At 48.5% G+C, this 6,024-nt stretch overlaps 1 long non-coding RNA gene across 1 annotated transcript in view; it reads right to left on the reverse strand.

Annotated features, from left to right (window-relative positions):
* Positions 1-5,687, reverse strand: part of LOC109773981 (uncharacterized) — a 293,742-nt gene extending 288,055 nt beyond the window's left edge. The window contains exon 1 of the long non-coding RNA XR_006664862.2: positions 5,678-5,687. This is a non-coding gene — a long non-coding RNA (uncharacterized lncRNA). The remainder of the gene's footprint in view (positions 1-5,677) is intronic.
* Positions 5,688-6,024: the final 337 nt, after the last annotated feature.

The raw sequence follows: 6,024 nt of genomic DNA on the forward strand, positions 1-6,024 counted from the left end.
AAAGAAGCAACTGACGACAGAGAAAGTGTTTGCCGTCAGCTAGGTGACGGCATAGAACCTTTGCCGTCCGCCAGCAGACGACAAAGAGGAAGGGTGGGCCGATAGTGATGGGCAGCTAACGGCCACTTTCTTTGCCGTCCGCTAGCTGATGGCAAAGAAACTTTGCCGTCTGTTAGTGGACGGCAAAGAAAGTGGCCGTTCTAACGTCCGTTAGCTAGGCTTTTTGCCGTCAGCTAGCGGACCGCAAAGAGCCTAGCCCTATATGTATCAAAACGCCCTCGCGCCCTGCCCCTCTCTCTCCATCTCCCCTCATCCCAACCCCGCGCCGCCGCCCCGCCCCGGTTGCCCCCCTCGCCGCCGCCCCGCCCCGGCCGTCCCCCTCGCCGCGCCGCCCCGGGCCGCGTCGCCGCTCCGCCCCGCCCCGGCTGCCCCCGACAGGCCTCGCCGGCCCCACCCCGGCCGCCCCGCCCCTCCGCGCCGGCCCGCCCCGCCGGACCGCCCCGCCGCGCGCCTCGCCGCCCCGGCCGCTCCGCCCCGCCTCGCCGCCCTGGCCGCTCCAAGGTGAGGCATTTTCAATTCTTTTTCGTTTTTTTAGATTTAGTTTAATTAGGTTTAGTATAATTTAGTTTAGGTTTTGTTTAGTTTAGTTAGTTTGCTTTAGCTTTAGTTTAGTTTAGTTTAGGTCAAGTTTCTGTTTTAGTGTAGGTTTAGTTTAGTTAGTTTAGTTTAGGTTTAGTTTAGTTAGTTTAGTTTAGGTTTAGTTTAGTTTACTTTAGGTTAAGTTTCTGGTTTATTTTGAACATGTGAAATTTGTTGTTATTTGTTTAGTTCAAGCATTTATTCCCGCTTCGACGTCGACGATGCCTATCTCGCATCCTCGTCGTCGACTCGGCGGAGGAGGCCTACTTGATCAGAGGGGCCATGTCCAAGACTGGTCTCCACCGGGCTGGTACTGGGAGGTTCTTCCTTCCGGGGGCGCAGGTTGGTGAGGAGTCAGCCCGTCGTTGACCCGAACCTTGTTTGGTGGCGGTCGCGTGGGCTAGTGATGGTGCCGAGGGTTTCGGACACTGCGGAGGTGGTACGTCACCGTGTCAGCGAGGAGGACGAGCACGTCCGTCGCTACATGGTTGCGTTGGAGGGCAGGTTGGACAATACCTAGCAGGTTCTTCAGGGATCTCATTGGAGCTATGATCCTGTGATGGTTCCTTCTCTTTGGGTGTCCACCGCCCGTGCCGATACCCGTCGTTCGCTACGGTTCTAGCTGTATTAGCGATGCTATATGTATGATACTATTTGAGATGTATTATTGATAATATTCGACGATGTACAGACGCAAGAGATGATGTAGTTTTGCTTATTGAATGCATGTTAATTTAGTTTACCCGGGGACGAGGGGGTTAGGGGGTTCCTCAGTGTCGATGGTACCTTAAATAGCAAGTATCGTCAGTGCGAGATACATGTGGCCGTCGGTGTCGAACACAACATCCACGTCCCACAAGTGACACAGGGGTCCTGCGTCCCGCAGCAACAGTTCTCGGCGTCGATGGCGGTCGAACACCATCGCCAATTTGTCTGGCAGCCTCTGAGATGACGATTCAAAGCTAAGTGTTGAAACTTGAAACACCCAAACTGACTCAAGTCGGTTTGGTTGTTTGAAATTTCAAAACCTGGCTCTAATCCTCATCGCAGAGGCTGCCAAACAAATTTGCCAAGGTGTTTGACCATCATCGGCCACCAGAACTATTGTTGCGGGACGCCGGGCGCTGGCGTCACTTGTGGGACGTGGATCTAGTGTTCAACGCCGAGCGCCTCATGTATCTTGCACCGATGATACTTGCTATTTAGGGTTCTATCGACGCCGAGGAACCCCTAACCCGCTCGTCCTGTTGTAAATATTTAGTTAGGTTGACGGAAAAAACAATATTGCTATGAAACTCATCTTTCGATTTAAATGTGCAGTTTTTTCGTCGCTGTGAGGGTCTAGTGATCAATGAGCTCCGCCCCTGCGTTCGTGGGTTAGCACAAATGACATCTCCTCCCCCTTGATTTGCTCTGTTCCGGTCTTTGTGCCGATGAAACTTGCTAGCTATAGGTGTCTTCAATCATCAGTATGCGTGACCACTATGCGTCTCCCGTTCGAAAGGGTTACATCTATAAATATGCATGCATTTGCATATTTATAACCGTGATTCTTTCGAATTGTCCAACGTTATCCATGGACAGCCCGAGTATGTGTAGATTGGGTTTGTTTTTCCATATGCTCTGCTCCGGATCCGATGCAGAATTTCGTCAGTGCCTCCCTGTTGTTCTCCGGGTACACATCCTCTCTGCTTATTGCCGAGACGTGTATCAGGAGAACATTGGGGAGGTGCTGCCGAAATTTTGCGTCGGATCCGGAGCAGAGCATGGGAAAACGAACCCAATCTACACATACTCGGGTGGGATTAGGACCTATCTTTACCTATTAGCGTCTAGGTTGCATGGACGTAATAAAAGTGACAAACTCCATTAACTGATGAATATATACATGATAATATATATATATATATCTTATGTGTCCAGTAGCTAGGCAAGATGACTGATCGTGCGTGGATGTACACCGGTCACACTAGTCAGAAAGACATGACCACTGAATTGTTAACAAAAACCAAGGGGTTTCTGAGAGCTGCATTTGCAAATGGCCAGAGGACAACATGGTGCCCTTGTGCCGGGTGCAAGAATTGGCACAAGAGGACATAGGATGAAATGGGCAAACACTTGCAGAAGTGGGGTTTTAAGCCAGATTATACGGTGTGGACATTTCATGGCGAGTCTGCCCAACGTGCCAGAGCTGAGGTGTTTCGTCGTCGCACCGACGAGCATGGTACCGGGATGCAAGACATGGTGCAAGACTTTGATGATGCTCGGGACTCGGACAATGAGATGGAGGAATCTGCAAGGGCCTTCAATGAAATGTTGGAGTCTTCAAAACGTTCTGTCCACGAGCACACTGAGCTTTGTCAGCTGGATGCCATCTCACAAATAATGGCTCTGAAAGCTCAATTCAAATTGGGCAGAGAATGCTACGATGAGATGATGACATTATTTGGACGTTTTCTACCCAAAGGCCACATACTACCTGCAAACCTGTACCAGTCAGACAAAATCCTCCGTGCTCTTAAGATGCCCTATGAGAAGATACATGCCTGTGAGAATGGATGTGCGTTATTTAGGCTTCAGTATGCGGAGTTGAACTATTGTCCCATTTGCAAGTCATCCAGGTATGTTGTGGTAGACAACGGTACGGGTGAAGACGCAGACCAAAATACCCGTTAATGTTCTTCGGTATATGCCAATCGTACCAAGACTTCAACGTCTTTTCATGGTCGAAGAGACGGCAAGACAGATGACATGGCACAAAACGGGCAAAAGAACCCAACTAGACGCAGACGGGAAGCTGATGATGGTGCACACATCAGACGGTGAAGCGTGGAAGCGCTTCGAGGCATTACATGACGACAAAGCGGCAAATCCGAGGCATCCTCGAGTCGCCATTAGCACGGATGGGTTCAGTGTGTTTGGTCTGACGGCAACCCAATACAGTTGTTGGCCCGTATTTTTCATTCCACTCAATCTCCCCCCAGGATAGATTATGCAAAGAAAGAACATTTTCCTGACGTTGATAATTCCAGGGCCAAACTATCCGGGGAAGAATATGAATGTGTACATGCAGCCACTCAAGGACGAATTGCAAGAAGCCTGGGATAAGGGGTTCAAGACATACAACGCCTTTAGCAAAAAGAACTTCATAATGCGTGTGTGGTACATGTACTCGACGCATGACTTGCCGGCGTATGCGCTATTCGTTGGCTGGTGTGTGCATGGAAGGTTCCCATGCCCCACATGCAAGGGAGCTCTTCAGTTTCGTTGGCTTAAGGCCGGTCGCAAGTTTTCTTGCTTCGACATGCATAGACTGTTCCTGCATCCTCGCCATAAGTTCAGGAAAGACAAGCAGAACTTCATCAAAGGTAGAGTTGTGAAAGACTCTGCACCACCTCCGTTGACAGGCCAAGAGATCCTGGATCAGTTCAATGCTCTCGAGCCAGATCCAGAGCGTCCAGGGTATTTCAAGGGGTAAAATTCGCAACACGCCTGGACTCACAAGACATGCTTGTGGGATCTGCCTTACTTCAAAGACCTCCTTTGCCCACACAACATCGACGTGATGCACACTGAGAAGAATATTGCCGAGGCACTTTTTGGTACATTGTTTGGCATAGATGGGAAGTCAAAGGATAATCCTAAGGCAAGAGTCGATCAGGAGGCGCTATGTCATAGACCGTTACAAAACATGCAACCACCGAAAGGAAAGAAGAACTGGACAAAGCCAAAGGCATGGTTCAATCTTGGAAGGCCAGCTATAAGGGAAATTATCTTGTGGGTGCAACAACAATTGATGTTCCCCGATGGGTATGCAGAGAATCTAAAGAGGGGAGCGAGTCTTGATGAATTGAAGATATTTGGTCTCAAGAGTCATGATTGGCACATATGGATTGAGCGGGTAATGCCGGTGCTGTTGCGTGGATTCATCCCCGAGGATGAATGGCTAGTACTGGCAGAGCTGAGCTATTTCTTCCGTGTTCTTTGTGCTAAAGAACTATCGCCTGACCTGGTAGAAGAAACCGAAGAGTTGGCGCCGGAGTTGATCTGCAAGTTAGAGATTATATTTCCGCCGGGGTTGTTTAATCCAATGCAGCACTTGATTTTGCATCTCCCAACCAAGGCAAGATTGGGGGGGGGGGCTATGCAGAATCGTTGGTGCTACGCAACTAAGAGGATGCAGCAGGCGCTTCGAGCAAAATGTAAAAATGAACGTAGAATTGAAGCATCGATGGCCGAGGCATTCATTATTGAGGAGGCGGCAAACTTCGTGATAGCACACTATGAAGCCAAAAATCGCCATTTGAATAATCCGAAGCCTCAGTACAATGCTGACGAACCTAAAAAGGGTCGATCCAACCTCAGCCTATTCAAAGGGGATCTCGCACCAGCCGGTGCTTCTAATTCCTTAATGTTGGATTTCGAAGAATGGCAGACCATTTCGTTTTATATCTTCAACAACCTAACAGAAGTGCGGCCGTACATCGAGTAAGTTCTCGGTACATTGTTTCGCAACTTCTAATTCCTTTGAACTGCTCTTATTCCTGGAAAATTTGATACAGTCGATACATCGCCAAATTCTCGTATGGAGCGGTGATCCAAAAGGATTCCATCCAAGAGTATGTGCTTCTGGCAAAGCATGGAGGCGGCTATCCCGGTTTCATCTCTTGGTTCAAACAAACGGCAATTTCCATTAGACCATTTCATTTCTTCGTCTAATTTGTGGCTAATGCAACAATCCCTTTCGTATTAAACTTGTAGGCTAATTCAGAGCTTATGGACGCCGAATTGAGACAAGTCGCTAATGGTTTTGACTATAAGGTCCGTTCATTTGACAAATACGACATCAACGGGTATCGCTTTCATACCTATGGCAAAGAGCTATCTATGGCCGACCGAAAGTCTACAAATTGTTGTGTCTCTGCTATCGGCGAAGGAGATACCGAGTATTATGGAAGAGTTGAAGCAATTTATGAACTTCAATTCTATGGTGCAAACCCACCAAACGTTGTAGTCTTCAAATGTTATTAGTTCCAACCGAAGGAGACTAGAAGGACTCATGAACATATAGGGCTAGTGGAAATCAATCAAAGCACCCATTTGGATGTTCCCGATGTCTATATTATGGCTCAACAGGCAACCCAAGTTTTCTATCTACCGTGGGCCTGTCAAAGTGATCCTAATCTCAAAGGTTGGGATGTCGTTTATGAAGTGCCGCCACGTGTTAGACCACCTCCTCCCAATGAAGATGATTATGCACCTCACATTAACCCAGACACATATGAAGGAGAATTCTTCCAAGAAACGCGTCCTTCCAAAAAACGTTTCAAGAACCGCTCTACTTCACTCCCAGAACATTGAAGTAGACAGCGACAGTGAACCCGA

The sequence above is a fragment of the Aegilops tauschii genome, chromosome 6, assembly GCF_002575655.3.
Source record: "Aegilops tauschii subsp. strangulata cultivar AL8/78 chromosome 6, Aet v6.0, whole genome shotgun sequence".
NCBI classification, from domain to species: domain Eukaryota; kingdom Viridiplantae; phylum Streptophyta; class Magnoliopsida; order Poales; family Poaceae; genus Aegilops; species Aegilops tauschii.